Consider the following 18,054-nt stretch of genomic DNA (forward strand, 5'->3'; position numbering starts at 1 on the left):
CCCCCTTCCTTCACAAATGCAAATGTCTCTCAAAAGAGCAAGCAAATTCCAGTCCTCAGAGCCTGCTTCTCATCTGCAGTTTTTTAAAATTAACCAGCCTAAAATCCTCATCAAATGGACATGAAATTCTTAATTGATTTGAGCCAAAATGCACAGAAAAGTCTAACAAACTAGATTCTCATCCTTCACCCCCAACAGAGACAAGAGTTGTATAAACCGTTAATCCATTTTCTGGACTCACGAAATGATCAGACCATGAAATCAAATGAAATTGGCACCTGAAATCAAGTGAGTACTCAAAAAGAATCAGTATCAAATCCTTACCACGTTACCAATAGACAAACGTCTGGAACACAAAATCAAGAGCTGGACTCATCACCAGGTGCCCAGATCAATAGTCAGGAATGGATGAAGCACAAACGGTGTTCTGCGGGTGGAGTAAAGGGGGATTGGAAGGTGAGGTCCAACACCATTCGAAACACGGTACCTGAACTGTAAAGAATGTACACTGGATATTTAAAGAGTTTACTTTATTCAGACTTTTGCGATAGGAAAAATGTCCATAAATGAGGAACATGTCAAAGTAAAGGACAGGCATCTAGGTTTTATAGAAGCAGTAAACAATGGAGTCGTCAGAGTCTTCTGCGAGTCAGAGCAAGGACAGAGATGGGTCTTACCTGAGTTATTGGGGCAGGGGTAGAGATTGCTCTTATCTCAAAGGATGTGACAGCTCTGTTGTCCTGTGCAGACGACATTTCTAGGAACACAGGTAGGTGGGGGCTTTCTCCACCATTGTCGCTCTCCGAGAACACAGGGTTCAGATAAAGTTCAACACTGTTATCTTCTGATATTTGTGAATGAGTCCTCTAAATAAATTAATTGTTTTTCAGAAAAAGATACACTTGTGACTTAGGAAACATAAATTCATTTAATAAAAGATGAAAGGGAGAAAAATGGAACGATTTTGGGTAGTTTTAACAAATTACAGTTTTTTAGACATTTATTTCTTTTTTGAACATTTCCATTTTTAATTGGCAATTTTTATTTTTCAAAAATAAAGTTTATATTACTATTTTCTGATTATATTAATACTTATCCTAGTATATATAGGTAACTACAAAAGAGTAAAATAAGAAAGTCACCCATGTTTCTATCATTATAATTAATATTAACATTTTCCAGCCATATTCTGTAAAAATTATAGAACTTTCTGCATTATTAACCTTTATGCTACTTTTATTATTTTTCCATTAAAAAGTAATAAGCACCACTGTGAAAAAACTGTTAATACCCTTTGTATCATTTCCCAAAAATACTTTACCAAAGGAAACAACCCTTAAAGTAATAATATATATTTTCTGCTGTCCATTGTATAAGTTTGAAAGTATATAATATAATAAATTTTTATTTTAAATAAGAGCATAAAATTCTCCTACAATTCTATATTCTGTCACCAGCTGATAACCTCAGAGAGAACTTCCCTGACCACTCCATCTAAAATAGGTCCCTTTCCCTGTATCCTCTATCACAGCTCCTTATTTCCTTTTTGGCACCTACCAAATCCACTGCCAACATTTGGGTGTATTTCCTTCCGTGGTTATTGTTTTATTCCAGATATGATCTCTCCACAAGGAAATCTTGATAATTTATATTTATTTTGAAAAACATTCTTTTCATTTGGATTGTCAAATTAACCAGCACAAATGAATATATCTAATTTTAACATGTCCTCTGAATAACTATTTTTACCAAATTTGTTTGATATTTTATTGTTTCTATTTTTTCCAGATAATTTTTTTTTATGTATAAAATAGTTTTCTTAAATTGTTGATTATTGCTTTGGATATGATTATTATTTTTGCCTTCTGAAAAATGTTTACAATTCATCAGTTGTCTTTCTATTTTGTTTATTCCTTATCTTTAATTTTATATCTCACAACATAAATGTTAATTCTGGTTTTTATAACCTTCAATGTGGGGTTTTGTGGGTCTTTTTGCATAGTTTACTAACAACCGTTATTTCCCCTGTCTACCTTTTTAGTGATTCTATGCAACAAACATTTTGGAACGACCACTCCACCCTGGCCTCATTTTTTAAAAGAAACACATGTGATTCAAAATGCTTTAGAGTTTTCAACATTTCCTTCAGTTGCCTGAAGCAAGTTATTTTCAGAGATTAGTTCTTCCTCTGATTATTCAAAATGATATTCCCTGTTTATTAATCGTCAATATTTTTTCATGCCTCCAGTTCTTATTTTTCTGTTACTCATCCATTAAGAAAGATATGTATTTAGATTCAGTGATTATTTGCTAAGAAATATGCTGTTGGATTTTTTTCCCTCACTTATTTCCTTGGCTTAAGTCAAAACCTCTTTTTGGATATGCAGTTGGGCAGAAATACCATCTAATCAGATTTCCAATGCTAGAATCCTTTACTGCTGGAAAAATTAGGCATCTTCTCAATTCTCCAGTCCTCAGGCTCCTAAAAGACAAAGTGGATTAAGTTCCTGGAAGAATAAAGACCATGTATATACTATTATAAGGGAAGCATTTGAGTACTTGTGCTTGCTTTATTTTGAGAAGATTGACCTACTTTTGATGCTCCTCCGCTAACAGGCATGTCCCCACTCCCAATTCCTCCCAAGTTTCTTCTGGAAATGGCAATTTGTCTATATGTAGAGAAAAGGGACTTTTGGGATTTAGGCAGTATTATTAAGAACACTCATAAAATAATTGGGCAGTTGTATAATTTTCAGTTTGCTATAGATCTTGTGTTTCTAAATCAGAGAGAAGCCAGTGGGAGGAAGATACAGGTTCTCCTTACACATTTTTATATAGGCTTGTACTCCTTCCTGAGGTATAGCATAGTGTAACGAACCAAATCGAATGAACTGAAATTGTTTTTACTCACTTGTCTCAGCCTTGCTCTTAGCCTAATTTTTTTCTAGGTCCTAATTTTCTGTGTGTGTGTGTGACTTCCTTTTTTAATTCTGTCTTGGTTGTTATTTTGGCAGGAATTGAGAAGAGAGCCAGGGATTCTGATCAGGTGCCATCTTAAACTTGCATGTCCAGGTACCACGTTTTAAAGCCCTAAGTATCTATTGCTAAATAGCTTTCCCAAATTTTCCCCCTACCTTATAACCCAACTAGCCATGTGTTAAAGGGACTGATATTGATTGCCATTGTTCATTTTTGTTCATTTTATCTGTGACAATGGTAATTTATTTTTAAGTTTTTCATACATGTATGTGAGTACATTAGTGAGATTAGACATTGTAACAACATTAAAATAATATTTGTGCTTCTTATATATAAGTGATAGTATCTGATAAGGTAAAGTAACAAAATTTTTGAGCATTTCTTGGGGGGAATATGCTCAGACACCTGGCTCAAAGTTGTCTATAATGTATTATATGATGCTCCTAAATAAAGTACAAGGACAGATTAGAGGAGGTAGAAAAATACTTCTGTCAGGGCTGGCAGGGAAAACTTCATAAAAGACATAATATCAGAATAAGGCATTGGAGAAATGGTAAGATAGCAAAATGGGTTGTGAGGGGCATCTCAAGGGGAAAAATTGATGTGAGCAACTTTCCAGAGTTGGCATAATGCAAGACACTCTCACGTCTATGGGATACTGGGTTTGTGTAAAGGAGATATAGGAGATATTTAGAAAATAAGAAGAGTGTTTGTAGTACAGCTAATTTGTATTGGGGAAATAGTTGGAGATAAATCTGTAAATAAAGATGATGTATAGATTTTGAAAGATAGTTAATGAGATTTGTACTTTTTTGTAAACAATATGCCATGTAAAGTGTCCAGCCAAGCTATATAACCAAAGCTTTAAAAACATAATTCTGGGGGCTGGCTGGTGGTGCAGCGGTTAAGTGCACATGTTCTACTTCAGGGACCCAGGGTTTGCCGGTTCGGATCCCGGGTGCGGACATGGCACCACTTGGCACACCATGCTGTGGTAGGTGTCCCACATATAAAGTAGAGGAAGATGGGCATGGATGTTAGCTCAGGGCCAGGCTTCCTCAGCAAGAAGAGGAGGATTGACAGCAGATGTTAGCTCAGGGCTAATCTTCCTCAAAAAAAAAATAATAATGATAATAATTCTGGAACAAGTGTAAAGCGTCGATTACTTGGGACCAAATGGAAAGGAACCTATTAGAAGGATTTTCCATGACCAAGGCACGTGTTAAAAAAAAGAAAGCACCTAAATTAACTGGAGTGGAAAGAAAAAAGTAAGTGCAAGGGGGCTTTTTAAGTAAAAAGTACTAAGATATGGAACATGACTGGATGTGGAAAAAATATAAAAAGGGGCTATTGATTACCATTCTAAGGTTTCATATCTAGATATCTGGAAGTGCGGTGGTGCCGTTAGCAAACTAAGTTTAAAAAAATGTAGTTTATATGAAAAACTGATTATTTTATAAATAATCAATTATTCTATTATCGTGTTTGGAAAGAAATTAATTTAGGTAAATTAAAAAATTTTCCACACAATCATCCATTTTTTGATGAGTAAATGTGGACATTGTTTTAAAAGTTTCCTTTACTTATATTTGGAAATAAACGTACAGCCATGATGGTGTAACATTTAAAGTTGGCCTTTGCTAATCAGGACAATGTACACTTTAAATATCTTACAACTTTATTTGTCAATTATACTTCAATAAAGCTTAAAAAAATTTAAAAAATAAAGTTATTTGTTAAAAGACTGAGTTGTGGGCATAAATATTTATTATGAAACATATATTGCATAAATTCTGTTCTGTTGGCGCTCAAAACTATGCAAAGTAAAATGGAATTTTATTCAAGATAGAAAAAATAATTTCTTATTCTCAGTTCCCAGGAAATGCTAGGAGCTGTGCTCCGTGTTAATTATTTCAGTGAGAAAAGTAAAAATAAATAGGCCACTCTTTTAACACTATATTTTATTATAGTAAATAGAATTATCTGCAACATTTCCCAGTTTCTTTTCTCTTCTTTGACTTTTCCATCTGCTATTTTGTCTGCTTCGCACCTGCTGAGAATCTGTGGCAACTAGAGAAATCAATGTGTTTTTTTGCAAAGATGTATATTTATACACTGCTTTGTTCTGAAACGAATGAAAGCTGAAAATGTTACTTGAGGTTTTGTGTGGTCTTTAATTTGTGGAAAATAGAAACTCTCTCAATAAAATAATATAAATTACTCATCTTGACTGGATTAAGATAGCATTTTGGTATTTCCATTAGTAAGTGTATAGAGTCGATTCACTTTATAGTGTTTTGTTATGGGTCACATGGGCAAAATATAGAGTCACTTTTATAACTCATACTTATGTTTCACTTTTCATGTAAGAATATTGTGTTAAACTTTATCTACCATTCAACTGTGGATAATTTATATATATTAATTACAGTCAGGATAATGGCTAAAAACAATTGCTATTACCTGAAGAGCTCCTATAATATAATATTAAGCAAGTGGGTATATCCAACAAACATTTTTGGAGTACTACCATGTACTACAAATTAGAAAATATGAAGATTAGTAAAAGCTATACTTTATTTTGGAGGGCTTGTGTAAAACTGCAGAGAAATATTTAATGAGGAAATTAATAAACTGTGTGTTAAAGTGCCATAGAGGTATAAGCTTGAGAGATGTGGTAATAGACATGTTTAGCATTTCTGAAGTGAGAGAAATTTCGACGTGGCGTTTATATTAGAACTGCGTTGGGGTTGAGTAAATGTGGTAGAAGTAATGCCACATGGTCCTTGAACCATCTTCATTGGCTGCCTTCTCTCCAAGGCACATAGGAAGGCTATATTTCTTGCACATAGATGAGTCTATATGACTAGATCTGGTATTGACATGTGAGCTGCAGTCATTTAGGCCACTTCCAGACCTGGCCTTTAAGAGTCTCACTTATTTTCTTCCATGGTCCTTCTTTTCTCTAAGAGATGGAAGTGAAGGCCCCTAGTACGGTGGGTCACACAGTGTATGGAACCTGGGTCCCTAAGCTGGTACTAAGAGGACTAGTGGGATCATTTTACTTGATTAGAGCTATAAAACAAGCAAATAATAAGTCTGTAATGTGTTAAGGCACTGAGTTTTGGTTAGAATCATTGTCATTCTTTATCCTGACTGTGATATTGTGATTTATAATAAGAAATATATATTTGGTCTTTATCCCATTTCTGGCACAGAGCTCCTAAGACCCTTGGAATTTCCTAAGTGAGGAGAGTGACAAATGCGTCTTTTGTTACATTAATAAGGGGATTTCTGCACTGCACCTAAGGATGGAGGCTAGTTGCCAGGAGAACCACCGTGTGATTAAGGGTTGGAAATTTCAGTGCCATCCTCCTGTCCTTCAGGGAGGGGAGAGGGACTAGAGGTTGAGTTCAGTCACCAATGGCCAATGCTTTAATCAATAATGCTTATGGAACGAAGCTTCCATAAAAACTCAAAAGCTGGAGAGCTTCTGGTTGACAGAGGTGCTGGGAGGGTAATGTGCCCAGAGAAGGCATGGAAGCTCTGCCCTTTCCCCATACCATGCCCTATGGGTCTCTTCCATCCAGCTGTTCCTGAGCTATATCCTTTTATAATAAACTGGTGATCTAGTAAGTAAAATGTTTCTTGAGTTCTGTGAGCCACTTTAGCAAGTTATTGAACCCAAGGAAGCGTTGTGGCTCCCTCGGATTTACAGCCAGTTGGTAAGAAGTACAGGGGACACCTGGGCTTGCAACTAGCATCCGACGCAGGGGAGGGGAGCAGTTTTGTAGGATCTGAACCCTTAACCTGTGGAATTTGACACTATCTCCAGATAGATAGTGTTAAAATTAAGTTGAATTGTAGGACAACCAGCTGGTGTCTGGAGAACTGTTGGTATGGGGGAAACTCCTCTGACACATGTTGGAGTTGGCTCCCAGAACCTTTTACTCACTAATTATAGTATAGTAATTGATTGTCTAGTGGGGAGAGATACAAAGGAATTGAGGCAGAGAGGAGGACTTCGATGATGTAATCATAGTGACTTGGTGCATCAGAGACATTTAAGAGTAATTGAAGCATAGGATACAAGGAGTTGGATTAGCTGTGTGTATGTGTGTGTGTGTGCACGCCTCTTAGAACAACAGAAATTTACATTCTTAAGTTCTGAAGGCTAGGAGTCCAAAATCTAGCGCTCTGAAGACTCTAGGAGAGAATCTGTTCCATGCCTTTCTCTTTGCTTCTCATGTTGCCAGCCATCCTTAGTGTTCCTTCCTGTTATAGAAGGATACATGTTAAATGATTGCATGTCTTAATAATGAGTTTGGGTATTATCATGTGCTATGGTCTGAATGTTTGTGTCCTTCCAAAATTCTAATGCCCGATGTGATGGCATTAGAAATGGGCCTTTGGGAGGTGCCTAGGTCATGAGGATAGAGCCTCATGAATGGGATTAGCCCTCTTTTTGGAAGAAACTACAGAGTTTGTTGACTTCTTCCATGTGAGGACACAGTGAGAAAGCACCAGCTAAGAACCAGGAAGAAGGCCCCCACCAGAGAATGCGGCCATGCTGGCACCTTGATGTTGGACTTCCCAGCCTCCAGAACTGTGAGAAACAAATTTCTGTTGTCTATAAGCCACCCAGTCTGTGGTATTTTGTTACAGTAGCATGAACTAAGACATCATGAAAGCACATAGGAACCAGGGGATTTTTAAATGGAGGGGCATTGTCAAATCAAATTTTTTTTCTTTTTCCTTTATCTCCCTCTCCCCAATCCCTCCCTTTACAAAAAAGAATTCAACAATGATTCTGAATGCAGAATGGACTGAAATAAAAAACATTGATGAGGATACAAAAATGAACATGTCTTTTAAAGATATCGCTGAGGTAGAATTAGCAACTCTGTGACTGATGAGAAATACAGGAGGGAAAAGGGCAAGAGTCAAAGAGTAGTACAAATCTTCTAGTTTAGGATAGCCAACACCATAAACTGAAAAGAAATATTGAAAAACTAGGAGAAATTATTTTTAACAAGGGGAAGGAACTAGCAGAGATGAGGATATTTGATTTGTGATAACTGTGGCACATTTGGGAAGAGATTGCCAGATGGATGGAAATAAAGCTCAGGAGAGAATTTGACACTAAAATACAAGATTATCCATGAAGAGTGTGTTGAGAAGGCCTCAAAATTTTGGAGGTTCATAGGCCTTTTAATACTCTGATCAAATTCATGGGCCATCTCCCATGAAAAACAAAGACCGTGATCAGAATGTTTACAGACTTTCTGAAATTATTTAAAATGGGACTCAAGATTAAAAAAAAAACTGAAAACAGAGAAAAGTAATAGGAAAACACAAATGAAGGGTGTCTAAGAAGCCAAAGAAGTAGAAGAAAAATATAGGATTGCCCACAGTGTCAAATACTGCAGGAGGCCACCTAGGAAGGTGGTTAAAAAAATAGATTCAGTTAGTGTCTTAGGAAGAGGCTTTCTTTTTCTTTTTCTCTTTTTCTCCCCCAATTTACCATATTGCCTCCCAAATAATATTCTACAACCCACCTGAATGTTGGCATGGGGACTACAGTGTGATGAGTGATGCCTAGGAATTGACTATCTATAAAAGCAGATAATCCTTTCAGGAGTATCCTCGGTGATAGAAAAAAGACAAATGGGTTAAGGAATATAATTCAGTGGTGGCGTCTTGACTTATCATTGAGGGGAAAGACATGAATGGAGTAAGGTCCTGGAGGACTGAGGAGAGGATGTGCTCAAGATCACAAATAGAGGATAATTTGTAGAAAAGTTATAGACAGATGCTGGTAGAGGGGATGCCCGTAGATGCTGGTACCAGGGGGCAGGAAAGCTTATAAGGGAGAGGAAAGTCCTGGTAACTACACCTGATGGCCTCAGTGTCCTCTGTAAATAAGAGGCTCATCATTCTGGTTTTGTATACAGCAGGTCAAATCCAATACTATTTTTCACTCCCAATATAAACTTACTTGCTTTTAACATGTGAGTGTTAATTGTAAGAAGAGATGTAAACACCATCTGTGTTTCCTAATCCTCAAATTCCTTCAATGTCATGAAAGATGTATTCCAGATTTATTCTGACAGTATATATCACAGAGGAACTTAGTAGCTGATGGGATTGATAGATTTGCAGTTTCTCATGTCTTAATTAGTTCAGGCTACTACAATGAAGTACCATAGACTGGGTGGTTTATAAACAATGAAAATTTATTTCTTACTGTTCCAGAGGCTGGAAGTCCAAGGTGAGGATGTCAGCACGGTCGGGTTCTGTTGAGAACTCTCTTCTGGGTTTGACTACTGACTTCTTGGTATCCTCACATGGCAGAAAGAGAGTGAGCTAATTCTGTCCTCTTCTTATAAGGACACTAACCCTATTCATGATCTAATTCATGACCTAATTACCTCCCAAAGAACTCACCTCCAAACACTGTCACATTGATGATTAGATTTCATCATATGCATTTCCAGGGGGACACAAACATTTAGTCTATAACACCTTGTCACAGGTAGTTGTTCTGGGAAAATATCAAAGATCCTAGTTAGTCATATTAGGTCTATATATGGTGTCAAAGATAAAACAGACACTAGTTAAAAAGATAAGGACAGAGTTTAGTCTGTAATATACTGTTGCTATAGGGAAAGGAGTCCAGGGTGATCTAAACTGAACTTCAGTTTGTACAGAGGTGAGTCAGAGATTTAAAGGGAGAGTGAAAGAACAGGGAAGTGGGTGAGCTGGGATTCAGAAGAGTCAGGGAAGTGAAAACTTACAAAAAAGTGGGACAAGGAGAGTTGGTCCATATGAAACCCATCTGGATTTGTTTGTCAACTGGCCCTTGTCAAAGTTAGGCTTTTACGCTCCCACAGAGACTGGGAGGCAGGGGCCTATATTCAGGTGTTGCTGGAACAAACAGTGAATTCTTTTGGCAGCCTTGTGTTTTCTCAGTAGGCACTGTAAGAGGGGCTAGGGTCATCCTGGGCATGTGGCGTTGAGTTGTTAGAAAGTATGCTGGTGGTTTTTTCAAGTCTTTATAGGCCAAGCCTGAGTCTAGTTGAGAAAGGGCTGAGAGGAGCCTAGTCAGAGTTTGGTCAAGGAGAGAATTTTTGTCACTGGCTGTTCCTGATTCTACCGATAGAAAACAACCGCTATCAATATCTATGTTTTCTTTCAATGCCAATAATAAACTATTCAAAATTTTGCAGTATTTCTCCTTCTTTTAAAAACTCTGTAGTATCTCCCTTCTCATCTTTGTAGTCTTAGAATTAAATCCTCAATAGCTGATTGGACCCTGTCTTGTTATTGTACAGACTTTTTGTCTTAAATTTTTTTATAGCATAATTCATCCTCTCTTTTAGCTCTTTATTCATTTTAATAAGTTAAAAGGGATGGTCAGTTTGCATGTGTAGCAAAATAATTGCAGATGTCCATGGAAGGGAACAGGAAAATACTTATAAGAGGTCAGAAAGGAGGGAAGGACAGTAACTAGCCTCCATTGACTATTAACAATGTGCTGTGTACTGTGCAAGCTGCTTTATAAACTGTTTCCTTTGTTTTCAATAACAACTGAATATCACAGATGAAGAAACTAACACTGAGAAAGATAATTAATCTTTATAATTAATAATTAGTCAAATTAATCAATAATTATATGATTATTGATAATTAAAAATGACACAATTTTATAAAGAAAATGTTTAGCTTAAATATGCATTTTTTGGTACAGTTCAATTTATTGTGTTGCTGCCCAAGATAATATTCTACAGCCTGTCTTAGTTTCCACATTCCCTTTGTCTGCAGTGGACTGAAATGTATTACATTTGCCTGCTGTACTGAGAGAGGCAGTGCATTGGAGCAACTGAAGTGCTTGGGTTTCTTCTTTATAATCAAGTTCAACCCCCTCATTTGAATCGGAAAGGATACGGAGTCATAGGACACACACTCCCCCCAATCTTTTCTCAATAGCAAATGTCCAGAGATGCATAGCACTATGTTCTACCTAACATATTTCCAACCATTTACCTTTAATCACATGGTTATGCTATTTTTTCCAAACATCACAGCATCAAGATTAAAAAGAAAACCAATATAACAGAATTTATATCGAGGACTTGCTCCACATTCTATAGTTAGAACAGGTTACTGCTTCCAAACTATCAGATTCTCAGCTTGTTAAAACTTAAATTATTCATGTGATTCTCATCTGTATAGGAAAAATTTAAAAGTATTCCCTTTTATTTTCCTTGGGAATAAGCCTAAGTAGTTCTTAGACTGAATAGTAACTGCAGAACTGTTTGTTTTGGAATTCAGCTTAATTCAACAAATATTTATTGAATACCTATATTTGGAAGGCAGTGTGATTAACATTTAGAAAGTGGTGGTCCATTCTGGAATTTCATCTGAAATTCTCTGATTTCTAATTTTATCATCGATTTCAAAGCTTACATATACAAACTGAGCAGCTTGATATACAAAAAGAAAATCAGCTGTTATCCCTGCCAAGATTTCAATAAAAAAAATCTCTCAAATTGCATTTGGGAATTAACATGGCAGCATCCTGCCTGTTGGTATACTCAGTATGCACTGAGTGCTTGTACACTGTTTTTGAACCTCTGCGACCACTCCACAGTCACTGCCACAGATGGGAAGGATACATTGGCATCCACCTCTCCCTCGTGTTTGGGTTTCTTCTTCCACTACTTATATATTTTCCATATAGCTCAGCTGCCAAGTCTCACACCTAAAGGGTCAATCCTTCACTATACGTAGTTTAAGTAAAATTCCACATCTACTTCCAAACTGATGCCTATACCAAGGGATTTTCAGCCATTTGGAAAAAAAGCTAGGGGGTAGACATATCATTTGGTACTGTCTCACTTACAAATTACTCATGCAGACTCCTGGAGATTTCCTTCACTTGCTAATGACCAGTGCAGATCTTCTCAACTGGTTGTCACAAGCTTTTCATTCACTATATGATCCATGTTAATCACTGCAGTATTTGTGAAAAGGGAGCACAAGTCTCCAAAACTAAATTCTTTTTTCCACCATGTCTAGATTTTTCTGTAGGGACAATTTCCTGCTGTCACTGCAGTCAATTGTTAGAAAAAACGATCCCAAGTTAAAATAGCTTGGGTAGTCAATGCAAATCCACAGAGCCACCTGGCACTGAATTTGCTTCAGTCCCTTGAAAGAAATAACAGGGGAGATGTAAATCCAGTACCAATGTAATGCTAAGCAAAGTGAGCTAAAAAGGAAAAGACTTGCTTTCCACTTTATTATTGTTATGCTTTTAGAGTGCTCATGAAAAGACACAGGTCAGGCGGCTCAGTCTTGGGTTTCAGTCCACACTTTTGCAAGTTCAAGGATTTGTGTGTGGCAGTGACTTCTTTTAGTTGCAAACATTTTTGTTTATCCAAGAAATTACATATTGTGCCCCATCAAATACCAGAGAATCTTATGGGAGGCCTATTTACAATAAATAATAATTAGAAACTCCACTCACGTTATCTTCAGAGCTTCTTTAAGGGTTGATAAATTTTTAAACCAAATCCCTGAGATGTATTTAAGCTATTGGATTGAATACAAAATGAATAACAAGAAAAAGTGAGAAATAAAAGATTAATGGAGGCTGAGAACCTACAACATGCCAGAGATTGTGTTGTGCATTTGACAGACATTATCGTTTTAGTCATAGACACTAGAAACTTATTAATTGCTTCTGGCTGATATGTGTATAGCATGTGAGTGGCTGGGAAAACTAACAATTGCAGTTTGTTTTACTTAGGTATAGCAGTTGGAGGTAGGCCCAGGGAAGTTCAAAGGGATGAAAGACTATGAAGGCTAATGACTCATTTCCTTCTCTATTTATTTTTCCCTAAAAATAAAGAGAGGAGAGAAGAAAAGCAAAGAGTAGAGAAAGGAGAAAAAGAAATCATTTTGCCATACATTTTTACAGTATTCTGCTGATCAACCTATTCGCTCTATGGGAGAAGTTAAGTGCTTACTCCCATATAGTTCTTGGCTTTGCTGAGCAGTTCTGCTGGATGGAAAAAGTCCCATAATTTACCGCATTTCCATTTGCTCTTGAACCAGGAGGAGACAAGTGATCAGCCTAAACTCTGTTGTTTTGTTGTTTGTTTTATCTTACTTGTCTTTAAGGAATCCTGTCTTAAGATTTAGAGGGTTGAATTATTTTAACAGTCTAAAAACATTATTACGTATTAAGGTTAGAAGTTTGCTATGAAGATTCTGCCATAGTACTAATTTCCTTTAATCCTGTCTCTTCTGCTGTCAAAATTTCAGGTAATTAATGATGACTATCATGTCTTTTTAAGTAAATTCTTAAGGGAATTAATTGCTAATTAAGGGTTCTCCCTTCTTCAGAGAAGAAATACCGTCAGCCTAAATGGGAGTAAAAGACAAAATAATTCTCCAGTCTGTGGTGACATCTACCTTTGGTAGAGTTCATTTGTTTTCAAACTCAGTGTCTGGAGATGAAAGAGGAGAGAGAAGAGAAGATGAAGCAAAAGAAAAAGAAATACACCACAATATCCAAGCTCTGCCTGGGACTGATGCAATTCTTCCCTGCAGTTACCATATAAGAAAATGAGAGAAAAGAAAGTATGAATGGTGGTCACTGTGGAAAGACTTAAAATAAATTCCTCATAGATCAGAACTCTGGGAGCAGAATTTCATGACTCGATTCCTAAGAGTGATTTATGTCTGCAAAATAACCCCTTCTTCCCCAAATTTCTGATTTAGTGTTCAAAAATAAACCATCTCACAGACGTAAATTGATATTTCTCTGGAAGAAAATTAGACCAAATCTTATCGCTTTAGATGATAAATGCATCTTAGATTTTGCTGTTGTTTTTGGTGAAACATACCTTACATAAAATAAGAATGCAGGTAGAATGAAAAAAAAATAGTATAAAAGTATTGATTGACCTAAGTCAGTTTAAAAACAAATTTATTAGTAACTTTGAGGGCTCAGCATATCAATCCTTGCTCAGATCCCCTCACTCCTTCCACTAAAAGTTAATATCATCATGGATACTTAACTAACCATCCTCTTATTTTCTTTAGTTTTATTATGTAAATATGTATCCTTGAAAAAATTATGGTTTAATTTTCCCTATTTTGTGTTACATGTAAAGACAAATATTTATCTTTGTTCTGTGATTTTGTTGTTTCACATGGTATAATTTTTTGAATATTAAAAACTTTAGATGTATGTAGTTGGGTTATAAGAACTTTGTTGCAACTATACAATAACTTATTTACCCATTATACCATTGACAGACATTTGGGCTGTTAACAGTTTTTGCTGATAAAAAAGATGATGTTATATCCATTATTATAAACATCTTCTGGACACATATGTGCAATGATTTTCTGAGTATATATCTAGGAGCGGAATTTCTGGAACATAATGTAGACACATGGTAAACTTCATTAAGTGACTCCAAACTGTTTTGCAACGTGGTTGTACCAGTTTATTGTCCTACTAGTAACTTAGGGAGTCCCATTTCCTCTTTTGTAAGATGCCTGCTTCTGTCTTTAATGAATTTTTCATTTGATTAATTCTCTGGTATATAGTTATGGGTTAAATTTCTGCATGTTAATTCTTAATTGGTTATATGTGATGCAGACATCCTCTCCACAATCAGGCAGTTTGTCTTTACATTCTCTTTATGGTCAGTTTACGATGCATAGACATGCTTAATTTTAATGTAGCCAAATTAATCATCTTTTCATGATCCGTGCTGTCAAATTTCTATTTAAGAAATTATTTCCTACCCCAATGATTTTAAAGATATTGCCAACTAAATGTTTACAAGTTTTACCTTAGGCACTTAAGTCTTTAATTTACTTTAATTTTTGTGTATGTGTGCACAGTGGAAAGTAGGTATTCAATTTTATTTTTTCCATATATATGTAGTTCTTAAATTTTTTGGATTTTTTTGAGGAAGATTAGCCCTGAGCTAACATCTGCCACCAATCTTCCTCTTTTTGCTGAGGAAGACTGGCCCTGAGCTAACATCCATGCTCATCTTTCTCTACTTTATATGTGGGACGCCTGCCACAGCATGGCTTGACAAGCAGAGCATAGGTCCACACCGGGAATCTGAACCAGTGAACCCCCGGGGAAGAAGCAGAACGTTCCAGCTTAACCGCTGATCCACCAGGCCAGCCCCCATATATATGTAACTTTAACACACCATATATTAAATAGCCCATCCTCTCCCACCTAACTTGTATCATTCCTTCAATCGTAAGTGATCTATAAATAGGAAGGCCTATTTCTACGCCCTCATATGTCCCAGTGTTGAATACCACATTGACATAATTACTATAGCTTTAGTGTAAATCTTAATATCTAACAGGATGAGTTATCTCGTTTCCTTCTTTAAAGAGTCTTTTGACTATAAATTGGGCCTTTTTTTCTTTTATATACATTTTGTATAATTGTGTCAAGTGCATCTGCTTCAAAAACCCTATTTGAGATTTTGATTTCAATTACATTGATCAAATTGGGCAAAATTGACGTCTTTCCAATATTTAGTTAAGTATTTTTAATGATTGAATAAAGTTTTCTATTTTACTTTATAAAGGAGATGTTAAGTATTTGTTAGACATAGTCCTATATATTTTACATATGATTTAAATGGTATCTCAGTTTACAAATATATTTGAGCTGATAGTTGATTGTGTGCAAAAATGGCATCGATTTGTAGATATCAATGCTTTACCCAGCTACTGATGAACTGTATATGTAGATTTTTTAATGAAGACATATTATTTGTAAAGAATGACAATTTGTTTCTTCTGTTCAACCCTTACTTCTTTTGCTTTTTTTGTGTTATTGTATCATTTCAAACTTTTAGTATAATGCTTTATAGAAATGTTAATAACTGGCACCTTTAAATTGTTACTGATTTTAAAGGAAACACATTTGACAGTTTACTTTGAAATGCAATGTTTCTGGCTTTCTCGTACATAGTTTTTTATCAGGTTAAGAAAATTCCCCTCTCTTTATGTGCACTCTACTTATTTGGCAAGAGAAATCACTTTGAACAATATGTTTGTCACATTCATCAATTTTTTAGCACTACTATTTTATTCTATTTGAGCACAGTTAATTTTTGATTCTAGGAAAATGCATACAAGGTCAGGCAAGTAACAACTCCCTGAAGGTTTGAAAAACAGCCCTAGGGCATGTCATCTAACTCAGGTTAATCTTTAAGTGACTCATTGAAACTGCACTTAGCCTTTCTGTGTCACAGAGGGGGCGTGAGGAACCTCTGCTCCAGAGGGAAAGGGAAGAAAGACTGCAATCTCCATGTGGTTTCACATGTACAGTTAACTGAAAGGCAAAATAAATTCTTTACTTAAATAGTTAAAAATAATTGACAGTTTATAAATTAATTAAAATTTGCCTGATGCTTCCAAGTTATGATTCCCCTTGGGTTCTAGAAGATTATCTTCATTTTGCAGATTAGCAAGAGACAAATGTTTAGCTATATTATAAGACTTTACCATGTCACATAGCCTACTGACAGAATCAGAAGAGGACGTCAATTGTATTATCTTTAATTCCCTCCTACACTGCTACACAATTTTTCTATGTGTCTGATTCTAACTTCAAAAGATTTCCCTTACAAAAAGAAAAGACTCCAATTGAATTCTCACATAAAGTCTAGCATTAGATTGCTCGATTAATGTGATTAAAATGGGTTTCTGTAATATTTTATGAAGTGCTTTTAATTCCATTAAGTTCTTACATCCTTTCATCATCCAAGGCATTTGTTTAAATTCTAAAATTTTCTCACAAGTTCCTCACGATGTGAATTCTGCCAAAATCTGTCACTTCATTAAGCTGAGTTGTTCTCTTTCACTCTACAAGTCCGATGTGAGAAGCAGCTTGTCATCTTGAGCCGCAGAAGCACAACGTTCTGTGTGATCTCTGACGAACTATTTCTGGGAAGGGCCCAATCAGTTTGGCAGTCCCTTCAATCGTGCTGTATCAGAGGCTGAGACGCGTCCAGCACTGTCAGCTGGTCACACTCGGGTCTAGGCCACTTCAATAATTCCAACTTCCTGAGAGATTTGATAAGGCATAAAGGATATTGCCCATCTCTAATCATTGTTCTCATGGAGTCCGTTCACCTGTCCATTCAATTCTAGGGACATTGAAACTAAAGGGAAATATTTCAAAGCTTTTTGGAAACTTTTAAATGTTATATCAAAATAATAGTAGTTTTATTATAATTATATATTAATTTGCATTAAAGTATCATCATATGGTATATACTCTTGTATATTGTTACATTAAAAATAATAATATTATCATTGTCTTATTTCTTCAAATATGATCACGTCTTCCAGAGCCAGAGATTGATCATAGGTTGGTTATTTACAAACTCTCAATTGTTGAACATTTTAAACTAACGCTTTATCTTAATATTGCTCTCAATTCATCATTGTTTTATTTTGACTTTATAATATTTTTTATCATAGTACGGAACTTCATTTTTAACTCTTTATCATAAAGTTTTTCCTACAGACCGTACAGGCAAATCAGACAAGTCCAGGTGCACTGGCTGCCCCTCTGGTGCCATGAGTCTAAAGATGCTCGGGTGGTTTAGAACAAGTACCTGCCACTGAGAAGAAGGGACCTCAGAGTGCAGACTCTTTCCACAGTGGGTCAGAAGCATCACACTGGTATCTGAAAAACAGCGCATTCATATGACCTGTATCTTCACTTAAATACAAGATTTGAGAGAACATTTCTACTTCCCTCTGTTCAAATTGTCATTTTATCTTTGTGTGGTTGTTTTGGTCCTGAAAGCAGTTCACTAACAGGGATGTTGTCTGGAATTTTGGGCCTATTTTCTGTACAAAGCAATTTTAGAGATGCTTTTAAGTACCAGGTTTTCATTTCAGTTAAAATATCTACACTTTTAAAGATTAATTTTGTATTAATTGAAGACTCGGGAATATTTCTTTTTTAGTTTTTCATTTCTATTTTTCATTGTCAAGCAGATG

General features: G+C 35.9%; 1 pseudogene; it reads right to left on the reverse strand.

The window, feature by feature from the left end:
• Nucleotides 1-375: 375 nt before the first annotated feature.
• The window catches only part of LOC139044913 (nucleoporin p58/p45-like), a 44,256-nt pseudogene continuing 26,577 nt past the window's right edge, over nt 376-18,054 (reverse strand).

Source organism: Equus asinus, chromosome 3 (genome assembly GCF_041296235.1).
Source record: "Equus asinus isolate D_3611 breed Donkey chromosome 3, EquAss-T2T_v2, whole genome shotgun sequence".
Classification (NCBI taxonomy): Eukaryota; Metazoa; Chordata; class Mammalia; order Perissodactyla; family Equidae; genus Equus; species Equus asinus.